This window comes from Thalassophryne amazonica, chromosome 4, assembly GCF_902500255.1.
Source record: "Thalassophryne amazonica chromosome 4, fThaAma1.1, whole genome shotgun sequence".
Classification (NCBI taxonomy): Eukaryota; Metazoa; Chordata; class Actinopteri; order Batrachoidiformes; family Batrachoididae; genus Thalassophryne; species Thalassophryne amazonica.
The window spans coordinates 7,244,889-7,259,574 of NC_047106.1; positions in this window are offsets into that span (position 1 = coordinate 7,244,889).

Genomic DNA, 14,686 nt, shown 5'->3' on the forward strand with positions numbered 1-14,686 from the left:
ATCCTCACGATAGTGGACCGATTCTCCAAGGCTTCCCACTTCGGGCCCTCCCGAAGCTCCCAACGGCCCAGGAGACAGCGGACCTCCTGGTCCACCACTCGTCCGCCTGCATGGGATACCATCAGACATCGTCTCCGATCGCGGTCCCCAGTTCTCCTCGCATGTCTGGAGGAGCTTTTGCCGGGAACTGGGGGCCACGGTCAGTCTCTCGTCCGGGTATCACCCCCAGACCAACGGGCAAGCAGAGCGGGCCAATCAAGAAATGGAGCAAACACTGCGTTGTGTGACAGCCGCGCACCCGGCGGCCTGGAGTACTCATCTGGCCTGGATCGAGTACGCCCACAACAGTCAAGTGTCATCAGCCACCGGCCTCTCCCCCTTTGAGGTGTGTTTGGGGTATCAGCCCCCGTTGTTCCCGGTGGTTGAGGGAGAGGTCGGTGTGCCCTCGGTCCAGGCCCACCTGCGGAAGTGCCGTCGGGTGTGGCGTGCCGCCCGTTCTGCTTTGTTGAAGGCCCGGATGAGGGCGAAGACCCATGCAGACCGGCGGCGGACCCCAGCCCCTACGTATCGCCCCGGGCAGGAAGTGTGGTTGTCCACAAAGGACATCCCACTACAAGTGGCCTCCCCTAAACTACAGGACAGGTACATAGGACCGTTTAAAATCCTCAAGGTCATCAATCCCGCCGCAGTGAGGCTTCAGCTTCCAGCCTCACTGCGGATCCATCCTGTATTTTATGTGTCGAAGCTCAAGCCCCATCACACCTCGCCCCTCTGTACACCCGGTCCGGCACCACCTCCTGCCCGGATCATCGATGGCGAGCCGGCTTGGACAGTGCGCCGGTTGTTGGACGTCCGTCGGATGGGCCGGGGCTTTCAATATCTGGTGGACTGGGAGGGGTATGGTCCCGAAGAACGCTCCTGGGTGAAGAAGAGCTTCATCCTGGACCCGGCCCTCCTGGCCGACTTCTACCGCCGCCACCCGGACAAGCCCGGTCGGGCGCCAGGAGGCGCCCGTTGAGGGGGGGGGTCCTGTTGTGTGGGCCGCTGAAGAGGAGGTACTGCTGGCCCACCACCACCAGAGGGCGCCCTGCCTGGAGTGCGGGCTCCAGGCACCAGAGGGCGCCGCCGCCCCACAGGAGCAGCCTCGGTAACAGCTGTCACCCATCACCTGAGACAGCTGACGGCAATTATCACTGGGGTATATCAGCAGGACGGCATCTCCACCTCATGGCCGAGATATCGTTTCTACCTACGAGGTAACGTATCAAAGCTGACGGAGTGTATCCTTTTGGATCAGTGTATAGCTTGTGTGGATTACTGTTCCAACGAGAGGTGGAGGTAACTTCCCTGCTGTTCGGAGTCTTGGGTGCAAACGCGCCCCCATCTAACTGTTCTTTGTTCCTCGCTAGCAGTACCAGGTCCGACACGCGGAGGCAGTGGCCACCTGGGAGTTCGGGACTTGGCGGCTCCAGTATTTCCGGGGTCCTGTGGCGGAGGAAGCCGTGTGGTTCGGGTCTTACCTTGGAGAGGCGTCTCCTATCTTCGAGCCTGCCCACACGACACTTTTGTGACTTGACTGTTGTCCATTTTGTGATTGGTTGTATTCGTTGTGCACGTTCACAACAGTAAAGCCTTGTTATTTGACTTTCTCCATTGTCTGTTCATTTGCGCCCCCTGTTGTGGGTCCGTGTACTGACACTTTCCCAACAAGAAGCTCATGATTTACTGCAACAGGCGTATGGTGAGCTTAAAACATTGAAGAGTCATACTGGAAAGCATGAAGACATTTTGGAGTCTGAAAAGCTGAAGAATCGTGAGGTGCTGAGATGTCTGACAGATACACAAACTCTTTTAGATGATACTCGAGAACAAAATGAGTGCCTCAATGCTGAAGTGCAATCATTAAAGCACAAACTCCAATTAAACTCTCAACCACCGGAAGAACCTGAAAAAAGGTCATGTGGAAAAACGGAACGCAGACGTTCGCCCCCACAGACCGCAAGGAATTGCGCCCTGAACCTCTGTCAGGACCCCTGTTGCATCCTCTGGAGTTCCAACCTCCTTATCATGGGTATCGAGAGACACCGTCTCTCCTTCCCACTCATATGCATCCTACCACAGTCCTTAATGACAGAGAACTGGATTTGATTGCACGGCTTATTAACCATTTTGAGCCATCTCCAGGAGGCTCCCCCGACACATGTGCATATTTAAATGACATACGCTATTACCTCAGGGATTTCACTCATGCTACCGGTAAACATCAAATCTACCTCATCAAGCGGACGTCCAGCCACGAGGTTAGCCGGTTCGTTGAGCATCAACCTGCAGAGGTACGACAAGACTTCTCTAAACTTAGCTTAGCCTTAGAAAAGAATATTCGGATCACTCCGTTCGGACAGGCCTAGCCGCCGCTATGGCCATCAAACAAGGCAGGCACAAACCACCCCAACAATACTATAACAGGCTCCTCTGTACCTATTTCGGCACCCGAAATGAACCAGGTATGGAAGAAGACCTTAATTTTACAACCTTGCTCCTTGAGAACCTCCACCCTACCACAAGTCATCATCTGGGAATCCTGGGAGATCTCTGTGAGGCTCCCATACAGTACCTGCATGACCTTGCTGTGAAAGTTTTCGCTAAACAAATTAAGAGCTAGGTTAAACCTGAGGACAAAATGATCTTCAGCATTGAAGCACCTAGGCCTACCCTCGATCATGAAGGCACCTGCGGGGGGTCATTTAAACCCCATACCAGCTCTGCCACTACCTCCCCTCAACAGATGAAACGATCTGTCAGAGGCCGACCAAAGGATCGAGGTGGACCACGAGCAAAACAGCAGTGGCCTCCATGAAACCAAAGTGACTTCGGAACCAGAGAGGGCTCCGAAACTGGTGAAAATCGGGGTAATAAATTCAAACCCAGACAGTGGAAGAAGCCCACAACATGGGAAGATCACCCCGATGACAGACATGAGTGTCCAGGTGACCGATCGCAAGGATGGCAGGGTTCCAGACACCCACATCAGGGACCACCTGGATGCGACAATAAGAGCACTTGGAACCGAGACTCCAGAGAAAGAGACCTGTCCAAGCACTCAAGTAAGGATGTGGACTCAAGCCTCCACCATGAAATCCGTAAGATCATGGAAGGCCTCATCCAGGAATTTGAGGACGAAAAGGCCAAAAAGAAAGCTAACGTGCTGTGTGTAAACCGCATAGCTCCAGCTACCCACCCGGTGTCTTCACAAACTCCGCCAAAGGCATCCGAGGAAGACTTATACAGGAGTGTAGACAACCTGCTAGCGGCACCAACCCAGGACCCAAGTCCTGAAACACTCTTTTCAGATGGGGACCAAGAACCAAGAGAAACCAAGTATGGTCCTCCCAGTGCCATCTTGGTAGTCCAGGTCGATCAGGACAAGAGATTACACGCTGATCCAGCGTCTGTTATACCTGGACAACCACCTGTATAGAAATTCTTGGACAATCTCTCTGAGAAGGGAATTGCAAAGAAATTGTATTTGTCCCTAATCCTGGAAAACTCACAAAGACATGAGGCTCTTCTGGACACTGCTGCCGATGTCACCTTGATCTCTACCTCAATGTTTAAACAACTGCAGGTAGCAGCACGGCAGGCCAACAGAAACCTCAAACTATTGCCATGTTCGTTGGAGATCCAGACCTACACGAACAACCTGATAACTTTGTCCTCAATGGCTCTGGTCAATATCACTGTCGGACCCATGAGTCTGGTACACCCTGTGTACATATCAGCACTCTACACCATTCCCTTCCTCATAGATAAAGATTTCCTCAACCAATTTGAACCCCTCATTGATTTCAAACGGTTAAAATTGTGGGCACAGGTCCATCACCTTCACCCACCTGAGGTGACTCAACCAGCAGAGCCCCAATTTTATGCCATTGAAACTTTGATTCCAGATGATACAGAACCCCCATGCGACACAGTCACAGCAAACACCCCATTGACTGTAGACTCACGGAATGCTTCATGGTCCCCAGATGCACTGCTGGCTGAAAAGGACACTTTCACCTGTAAGCTGTCAGAGGACACTAATGCGAGAGAGTATTGCCCTCTGGTAGTAGATGGTCTCCATTTGGAAAACACACACACTGCTGATGTAGCTCTGGCTCTTTGGGATGAAAGATCAGCCATTAGTCAAAGTCTGTTTGACTCATTGAGCAAATCCATTCCAGACATTCTGTATGTGGAAAAATCTTTCCATTTTCCAAAGGACCCTCTACCCCAGACCATACTCAAAGCAACTGGAATCTGCATGCTAAGAACACGCTGGAACTGACGAGAACTGAGCCACTCATTCTTAGTCGTTCCAAGCTCTGTCTACATAGGAGGTGACCTCCTTGTCCGATTGAAGATACAGGTTGAAAGAGTCAATCAGGTCCTCTGGTCTTTGACCAGAGCATGTGATGACCCCGCTTACTCCGATCCAGAGTATCTGAAGTCTGGGCAATTGATCCCTGACGCATGTCAGGTAGGGAGTGATGGTCACATCACAATACCTGCCCACCTGAAAAATGCACCACTCCACCTCATAATACAACCAGGACAATGGCTCTGACACTCGCAGGTAGTCTTCCAGCCATCCCAGCTCTTCATGAAACTGGGACTGTCTCTTGAAGCCACTCCACTTCTGAGCCTAGGAAGTCGGACAACTCGCTTGATGCTGCATAACGACACTGGCAAACACATGCTGATTCCCAAAGCGACCCCACTGGGCTGGTTAATCAACACCGAATTCCAGGACTTTGAGCTGAACATCCCAGTCCTGAACATCCCCAGTTCACTGTATTTCCAGTGATCATCTCTTAGGAAGACACTGTTGGCAGAATACACCTTGATGACCCTGACCACATGGTCCTCCGGACCCTTACGGTCCTCACTGTCGACTCTCAGAACAAAACAGATACTGGAAATGACACTGAACCAGCTCTGATCCTTAACCAAGGTTCTGATTCTGAGTTTAAATCTCAGGTAGAACAAGTCTTAACAGCTGCAGATGCTTTAAAGAATGATGAGGAGCGAGGACGCCTAAGGGATCTACTCTATAAATACCGAGCGTCCTTTGCCAATGATTCGTTGGATTGTGGACTCACACACATCCACTCTGTGCGTATCCCAACTCCTCCAAACGCACTGCCCAGCTTCATGCGACAGTACAAAATTCCTTTGGCATCCTATGAACCTGTACAGGAAATCATAGATGACCTATTGGGGAAAGGGATCATAAGACCATGCAGCAGCACCTATTCAGCCCCTGTATGGCCGGTAATCAAACCAAATGGTAAGTGGAGACTTACCATCAATTACCGCAAGCTCAACCAACAGGTGTTGCTGTATCGATGGGCCGATGACTCGGTTAGAGCAGGAACTTCCTAAAATAAAAGATGCAAAATACTTTTCCACACTTGACATGGCCTCCGGGTTCTGGACAATCCCTGTCCATGAAGACGATCAACACAAACTGGCATTCACCTTCGCCAATCGCCAGTACACTTTCACCAGGTGCCCATTTGGCTATGCCAACTCACCTGCAGAATTCAACATCTTTTTGAGCAAGGCATGCCGCGATGCTAATGAGCGAGGCACCCTTATCTATGATGATGACGTCCTAATGCGAAACCAACATTAGACACACATTTAGATTAGATAGACCACATTCTGAGCCAACTTACGACTGCTGGTGCTAAAATCTCACTCTCAACGTGTCAATGGTGTCGGACCAAGATCAACTATGTGGGCCTCCTTGTCAGACCAGATGGAGTGCAACCACAAGTTGGACGACTGCAAGGCATCACCAACATCAAAACGCCAACGAACCTAACAGAACTGCGCAGCTTTCTGGGAGTGTGTAACTACTCCTGCCTATTCATTGAAAACTATGCAGATTTGGAGAAACCACTGACAGACCTGCTCAAAAATGTTACGCCTTCCTATGGTGTCAACACCAAGAACAGGCCATGCAGGCTCTGAAAGACAAACTCTGCTCAGCCCCATGCCTAGCATACCCCGATTGTAGCAAAGAATTCCACCTAGGGGTGGGATTCTCCAATCAATGCTTAAGAGCAGGACTGTACCAGATGTATGACAAAGATAGGCAGGTGGTCGCATACGCGAGCAAAACACTACAACCGCCAGAACTTAAATTTAGTGACTGTGAAAAAGCTCCACTCGCAACAGTCTGGGTTGTGAAACATTTCGCCAACCAACTGGGCGGACAAAAAGTCATTGTAGAAACCAATCATCAACCAGTGACATTCCTGTTGTGAAAGTGTCGTGACACGGACCCACAACAGGGGACGATAATGAACGGACAATGGATAAGCCAAAAAGTAACAATTTAATGTTGTGAATCGCACAACGAAGTACAGACAATAACAATATGGTGGAATGTCAATTATACACAAGGTGACGTGTGGGCAGGCTCGAAGATAGAAGACGTCTGGCACAGCTTCCACCACCAACGGATCTGAAGAACACCGGAGCCGCCAAGCCCTGCGCCCCAGGTGGCCACTGTCTTCAGCAGTCAGACCCAGTACTGCTGGCAGAGAACAGAAACAGTATTGATGAGTGTGAGTTCGCACACTCAGTAATCCCACAGTCAGTGTTCAGTTAGGAGGGAGCACCTCCACCTCCAATCACACACTCGTGCAGCTCCTGTTTAACCACTTATCTGGTTTGGGGTGTGAGGCGAAGCCGTCGCAGTCCACACCAAATGCCAATTCAACAGACAAGGACATGTCACAGGAAAACGGCTGCAAATGAGATCAGACTATTAGTCACAGTTAAGCTTAGCAGAGAAATTACCTGAATGGTAGCTGATTTCTCGGCGGGGAGGTGGAGTTGCAGTCCGGCCTTTATGGTGGTGGTGATATGTAGTGGATGAGTGACAGCTGGTACGAATGATGAGTTACAGCTGTCACTCCCGGTCGCTCCGACGCCCTCTCGTGCTTGAAGCCCGCACTTCAAGCAGGGCGCCATCTTGTGGTGGTGGGCCAGCAGTACCTCCTCTTCAGCGGCCCACACAACAGGACCCCCCCCTCAACGGGCACCTCCTGGCGTCCGACCAGGCTTGTCTGGGTGACGGGTGTAGAAGTCGGCCAGGAGGGCCGGGTCCAGGATGAAGCTCCTCTTCACCCAGGAGCGCTCTTCGGGGCCATAACCCTCCCAGTCCACCAGATACTGGAACCCCCAGCCCTTCCGATGGACGTCCAGGAGCCGGCGCACTGTCCACGCGGGCTCCCCGTCGATGATCCGGGCAGGAGGCGGCGCTGGTCCCGGGGCACACAGTGTAGAGGTATGGCAGGGCTTGAGTCTTGACACATGAAAAACGGGGTGTATCCGCAGTGAAGCTGAAGCTGTCAGCTTCAAAGCGGCTGGACTGAGGACTTTGAGTATAGTAAAAGGTCCTATGTACCTGTCCTTTAGCTTCTGGGATTCCACCTGTAGGGGGATGTCCTTTGTGGATAGCCAAACCTCCTGCCCGGGCTGGTATGCAGGGGCCGGGGAATGCCGGCGGTCTGCATGGGCCTTAGCCCTCGTCCGGGCTCTGAGCAGGACAGAGCGGGCGGTACGCCACACCCGACGGCACTTCCTCAGATGGGCCTGGACCGAGGGCACCCCGACCTCTCCCTCCACTAGCGGAAACAATGGGGGCTGGTACCCCAAACACACCTCAAATGGGGAGAGGCCGGTGGCAGATGAAAGTTGGCTATTATGAGCGTACTCGATCCAGGCCAGATGGTCACTCCAGGCCATCGGGTGCGCGGAGGTCACGCAGCGGAGGGCCTGCTCCAGTTCCTGGTTCGTCCGCTCTGCCTGCCCATTCGTCTGGGGGTGGTACCCAGACGAGAGACTGACGGTGGCCCCCAGTTCCCTGCAGAAACTCCTCCAGACCTGGGAGGAGAACTGAGGACCACGATCCGAGACAATGTCCGATGGAATCCCATGCAGACGCACGACATGGTGGACCAGGAGGTCTGCAGTCTCCTGGGCCGTCGGGAGCTTCGGGAGGGCCACGAAGTGGGCCGCTGTGGAGAACCGGTCCACTATCGTGAGGATGGTAGTCATGCCCTGGGACGGCGGGAGGCCCGTGACAAAGTCCAGGCCGATGTGAGACCAGGGGCTATGAGGCACGGGCAGAGGCTGGAGGAGGCCTTGGGCCTTGTGGTGGTCGGCTTTGCCCCTGGCACAGGTGGTGCAGGCCTGGACATACTCTCGGACGTCGGCTTCCATAGACGCCCACCAGAAGCGCTGCTGGACCACTGCCACGGTCCTTCGCACCCCTGGATGACAGGAGAGCTTGGAACCATGACAGAAGTCAAGGACTGCAGCCCTGGCCTCTGGTGGGACGTGCAATTTGTCCTTCGGACCTGTCCCCGGGTCCGGGCTCCGTGTCAGGGCCTCCCGGACGGTCTTCTCCACGTCCCAGGTAAGGGTGGCCATGACAGTGGTCTTGGGCATGATGGTTTCAGGGGGGTCTGACAGCTCGGTCTTGACCTCCTCTTCATGCACCCGGGACAGGGCGTCAGATCGTTGGTTTTTTATCCCAGGGCGGTAGGTGATCCGGAAGTCAAAACACCCGAAGAACAGCGACCAGCGGGCTTGCCTGGGGTTCAGACGCCTGGCGGTCCGAATGTACTCCAGGTTCCGATGGTCCGTGAAAACCGTAAATGGTACCGATGCTCCCTCCAACAGGTGTCTCCACTCCTCAAGAGCCTCCTTCACCGCAAGAAGTTCCCTATTGCCGACGTCATAGTTCCTTTCAGCCGGGGTCAACCTGCGGGAAAAGTAGGCACATGGATGGAGAACCTTGTCGGACTCCCCGCTCTGGGATAGCACGGCTCCTATCCCTGAGTCAGAGGTGTCCACTTCAATTACAAACTGGAGATTGGGATCGGGCTGCACCAGAACCGGTGCAGTCGAGAACCGGCGTTTCAACTCCCTAAACGGGGCTTCGCACCGATCTGACCAGGTGAAGGGGACTTTTGTGGAGGTCAGGGCTGTCAGGGGGCTAACTACCTGACTGTAGCCCTTGATGAACCTCCGGTAGAAATTTGCAAAACCGAGGAACTGTTGTAGTTTCCTACGGTTTGTTGGTTGCGGCCAATCTCTCACTGCCGCAACCTTGGCCGGATCAGGGGCGACGGAGTTGGAGGAGATTATGAACCCCAGGAAGGACAAAGAAGTGCGGTGGAACTCGCACTTCTCGCCCTTCACAAACAGCCGGTTCTCCAACAACTGCTGAAAGACCTGACGTACATGCTTGACATGGGTCTCAGGATCCGGAGAAAAGATGAGTATATCATCTAGATATACGAAGACAATCCGATGCAGGAAGTCCCGCAAGACGTCATTAACCAATGCTTGGAACGTCGCGGGCGCATTGGTGAGGCCGAACGGCATGACCAGGTACTCAAAGTGACCTAACGGGGTGTTAAATGCTGTCTTCCACTCGTCTCCCTCCCGGATCTGAACCAGGTGATAGGCATTCCTAAGATCCAATTTTGTGAAAATTTGGGCTCCATGCAAGGGCGTGAACTCTGAATCCAACAGAGGTAGCGGGTATCGGTTGCGAACCGTGATCTCGTTCAGCCCTCTGTAATCAATACATGGACGGAGTCCGCCGTCCTTCTTGCCCACAAAAAAGAAACCAGCACCCATCGGGGAGGTGGAGTTCCGGATCAACCCGGCAGCTAATGAGTCCCGGATGTAGGTCTCCATTGATTCGCGTTCAGGACGTGAGAGGTTGTACAGCCTGCTGGACGGGTACTCAGCGCCCGGTATCAAATCAATGGCACAATCGTACGGACGGTGTGGGGGCAGTGTGAGTGCCAGATCCTTGCTGAAGACGTCAGCAAGGTCATGGTACTCGGCTGGCACCGCCGCCAGATTCGGGGGGACTAAAACCTCCTCCTTAGCTGTCACACTGGGTGGAACCGAGGATCCTAAACACTCCCGGTGGCAGGTTTCGCTCCACGGAACCACAACCCCAGACGGCCAGTCAATCCGGGGATTGTGTTTTAACATCCATGGAAAACCCAAAATCACTCGGGAGGTAGAAGGTGTTACATAAAACACAATCTCCTCCCTGTGATTCCCAGACACCACCAATGTCACTGGCTGTGTCTGGTGTGTGATTAGTGGAAGAAGGGTGCCATCTAGTGCCCGCACAGACAATGGTGAGGCCACTAGAGGGAGCCCAACCTCCTTTTCCCATCTGCTATCCAGCAGATTCCCCTCCGACCCCGTGTCCACCAGTGCTGGGGCGTGAAGGATTAGAGCCCCACTCAGGATCGTGACTGGGATACCTGCAGATTTTCGGGGTCTCCCTGCGTGGGTGTTGTGACCCACCCTTAACCCAGTCTCTAAGGACGAGTGCTGCTGTTTTGACCGTTTGGGGAATTCTCTCTGTGTGTGCTCGGTTGAGCTGCAGAGAAAACACTCTCCACGGATCAGCCTCCTTTGTCTCTGATCTGATCGCTTTTTGGCCCTGCTCATTTCCATAGCAACGTCAGCAGGGGGAGCTGTCATCACGTGGAGAGCCCTGTGGAGCGTGGGGAAGTCGGCTCCCTTTCGGACCCGGGAGGAAGAGGGACGGCTTGTGCCTGACCACGCCCTTCGTCTCGCTCCCGTCGGTGTTCTGTTAATCGGTTGTCTAACCGTATAACCAGGTCGATAAGCCCGTCTAAATCCCGCAGCTCGTCCTTCGCCACCAGGTGCTCCTTAAGGACCAGAGACAGTCCGTTTACAAAGGCGGTGCGGAGCGCAACAGCATTCCAGCCGGCTCGCGCTGCCGCGATGCGGAAGTCGACTGCATACTTCGCTGCGCTTCGACACCCCTGCCGTATCGACAGCAGCACGCTTGAAGCGGTCTCGCCTCTATGAGGGTGGTCGAACACCTGTCGGAACTCCCTCACAAACTCATTGTAAATTGTTAGGAGCCGTGAATTCTGCTCCCAGAGCGCCGTAGCCCAGGTGCGTGCCTCTCCTCAAAGCAAATTTATAATGTAAGCCACCCGGCTAGCGTCTGACGCGTACATGACGGGACGCTGTGAAAAGACGAGCGAGCACTGCATCAAGAAGTCCGCGCATGCCTCCACACAGCCTCCGTACGGCTCCGGAGGGCTTATGTATGCTTCAGGGGAAGGTGGGGGGGGGGTTCGTTGAACGACCAGTGGAATGTCTGTCTCTGGCGTACGGTCAGCAGGAGGAGGTGCTGCAGCAGCGCCCTGAGCATGCGCTTCCACCTGGGCGGTGAGAGCCTCCATCCTTCGATTGAGAACAATGCTCTGCTCGGTAACTAAGTCCAACTGAGCAGTAAAAGCGGTTAAGATGTGCTGCAGCTCACCTAACACGCCTCCTGCTGGCACCTGTGCACCTCGCTCTTCCATTGGCTGTTCAAGCGATGGTTGATGCCCCTCGGGATCCATGACGCTGGCCGAGAAATCCTGTTGTGAAAGTGTCGTGACATGTACCCACAACAGGGGGCATTAATGAATGGACAACGGATAAGCCAAAAAGTAACAATTTAATGTTGTGAATCGTACAGCGAAGTACAGACAATAACAATATGGTGGAATGTCAATTATACACAAGGTGACATGTGGGCAGGCTCGAAGATAGAAGACGTCTGGCGAGAGAAGAGCCACACAGCTTCCACCACCAACGGATCTGAAGAACACCGGAGCCACCAAGCCCTGCGCCCCAGGTGGCCACTGTCTTCAGCAGTCAGACCCGGTACTGCTGGCAGAGAACAGAAACAGTATTGATGAGTGTGAGTTCGCACACTCAGTAATCCCACAGTCAGTGTTCAGTTAGGAGGGAGCACCTCCACCTCCAATCACACACTCGTGCAGCTCCTGTTTAACCACTTATCTGGTTTGGGGTGTGAGGCGAAGCCGTCGCAGTCCACACCAAACACCAATTCAACAGACAAGGACACGTCACAGGAAAACGGCTGCAAATGAGATCAGACTATTAGTCACAGTTAAGCTTAGCAGAGAAATTACCTGAATGGTAGCTGATTTCTCAGCGGGGAGGTGGAGTTGCAGTCCGGCCTTGATGGTGGTGGTGATATGTAGTGGATGAGTGACAGCTGGTACGGATGATGAGTGACAGCTGTCACTCACGGTCGCTCCGAAGCCCTCTCGTGCTTGAAGCCCACACTTCAAGCAGGGCGCCATCTTGTGGTGGTGGGCCAGCAGTACCTCCTCTTCAGCGGTGCACACAACAATTCCTTAACAGTCAAAGACCGCGAGAAGGTGTAGTAACAAACTCACAAGTTGCCTCGTGGTTGATGGCACTGCAAAGTTTTGACATGGATGTGCGGTACGCACAAGACCGCAAAAGTCCCCTAGGCACAGCTGCTTGCCAGCGCTGCACCGAAGACACACCAGCTGCAACCCCGTTTAATGAAGACGTGTCACCACCCGACTCCCCCAATCACCATTACTTTGACCACAATGCCTGCCGAAGCATGATCACTGCATACGGACGGCTGCTCATTTCACCATGAAACAGTCACCTGGGCAGGAGTGGGGGTTGTGTGGATTGACAACACACCACATGATCCACAAAAGTTCCAACTGGGACCACAGTTCTCTCAGTATGCAGAAATTGCTGGCATACTCATAACATGCCAGTTAGCTGTGGTGCAAAATGTCAAAACATTTGTGCTATGCACAGATTCAAATTATGCATGCCTTAGCTTTTGTGCCATCTACCCTGCTGGAAACGCAATGGTTTTACGACCTCCAACAGGAGATCAGTCAAACACAAAGACCTGTTTGCAGCTTGTGACCATCTCATAACTACGCACGACCTTCAGATATACTGGAAAAAGGTCAGAGATCACGCCTGCACACCAGGCCAAGGCAAAGAATTTAATGACTTGGTTGACACACTAGCCAAGCAAGGCGCTCCGGACGGCACACCGTGGACATTTGATGAGGCACTTTTGCCCTAGCCACCCACCCACCCATGCTGTATCAGTGGTGACTCATGCCAGGACTGCTACCGCAGACCCTGCCACAGCCCCCGTCCCCACAACAGCCTTGGTCACTCCAGCTTTCTCCAACTCCGACCTGGCTTTACTCCAGGCTCTGGACCCAGCCATAAACAAAATTGTGCTAGACCTCACTGATCCTCAAGTTCACCCACTCACTAAGGATGATTTTGCTTTGGTCCCTGACTTAAAACAGCTGTACCACACCCGAGATAACCTACAAGTGCTCCGTGGCATCTTGTTCTATGCTTCCGAGGATCTCTCTTCACCTGCGTTAGTGGTTCCTCGTAACCACCGGGCTGTGATGTTAATGCACGGACATGATTCAACATGCACAGGTCACAGAGGAACGAAAGCAACATACAGTGTGATACGACAGATGGCATATTGGCCAAAAATGCAGAAGAATGTGAGCGATTACATCAAAGGCTGCTTGGTCTGTTGCCAATTCCAACCTGTGAACCCGATTCACAGAGCTCCCTTACAAAAAAGAGGTATTTCCTTCCCTTGGTCAGATCTACAACTCGACTGGGTAGGACCCTTCACGCAGTCTGCAAGAGGAAACAAATATTTCCTCACTGTCACATGTGACGTCACCAAATGGCTGTAATGTCTACTGGCTCCAAACGATACAACCCTAATGACAGCCTAGTTGTTGATGAATCACATCTTCTCACGATTTGGATTACCTATTCGCATAAACTCGGATAGAGGCACCCACTTCACCAGCAAAGTCATGCAACAACTGTGGCAAGTGCTGGGGGTAAAGGCAAACTTCCACATTAGCCACCACCCTGAGTCATCAAGACAGGTGGAAAGGGCCAACCAAAGTGTGGTGAACATCAGGTTTAAGGATATGATTCCTTCGTTATGTTCTCTAATGTCATATACCAACACAGAGCAGAGTAGCTACCTAAACTCTGTAAGGGAGTTAGAGTATCTCGTCAATAGTTTTACATCCTCTTTGAAGACAACTTTGGATGCTGTAGCTCCTCTGAAAAAGAGAGCTTTAAATCAGAAGTGTCTGACTCCGTGGTATAACTCACAAACTCGTAGCTTAAAGCAGATAACCGTACGTTGGAGAGGAAATGGCGTCTCACTAATTTAGAAGATCTTCACTTAGCCTGGAAAAAGAGTTTGTTGCTCTATAAAAAAGCCCTCCGTAAAGCTAGGACATCTTTCTACTCATCACTAATTGAAGAAAATAAGAATAACCTCAGGTTTCTTTTCAGCACTGTAGCTAGGCTGACAAAGAGTCAGAGCTCTATTGAGCTGAGTATTCCATTAACTTTAACTAGTAATGACTTCATGACTTTCTTTGCTAACAAAATTTTGACTATTAGAGAAAAAATTACTCATAACCATCCCAAAGATGTATCGTTATCTTTGGCTGCTTTCAGTGATGCCGGTATTTGGTTAGACTCTTTCTCTCCGGTTGTTCTGTCTGAGTTATTTTCATGGTTGCTTCGTCCAAACCATCGGCATGTTTATTGGACCCCATTCCTGCCAGGCTGCTCAAGGAAGTCCTACCATTATTTAATGCTTCAATCTTAAATATGATCAATCTATCTTTGTTAGTTGGTTATGTACAACAGGCCTTTAAGGTGGCAGTAATTAAACCATTACTTAAAAAGC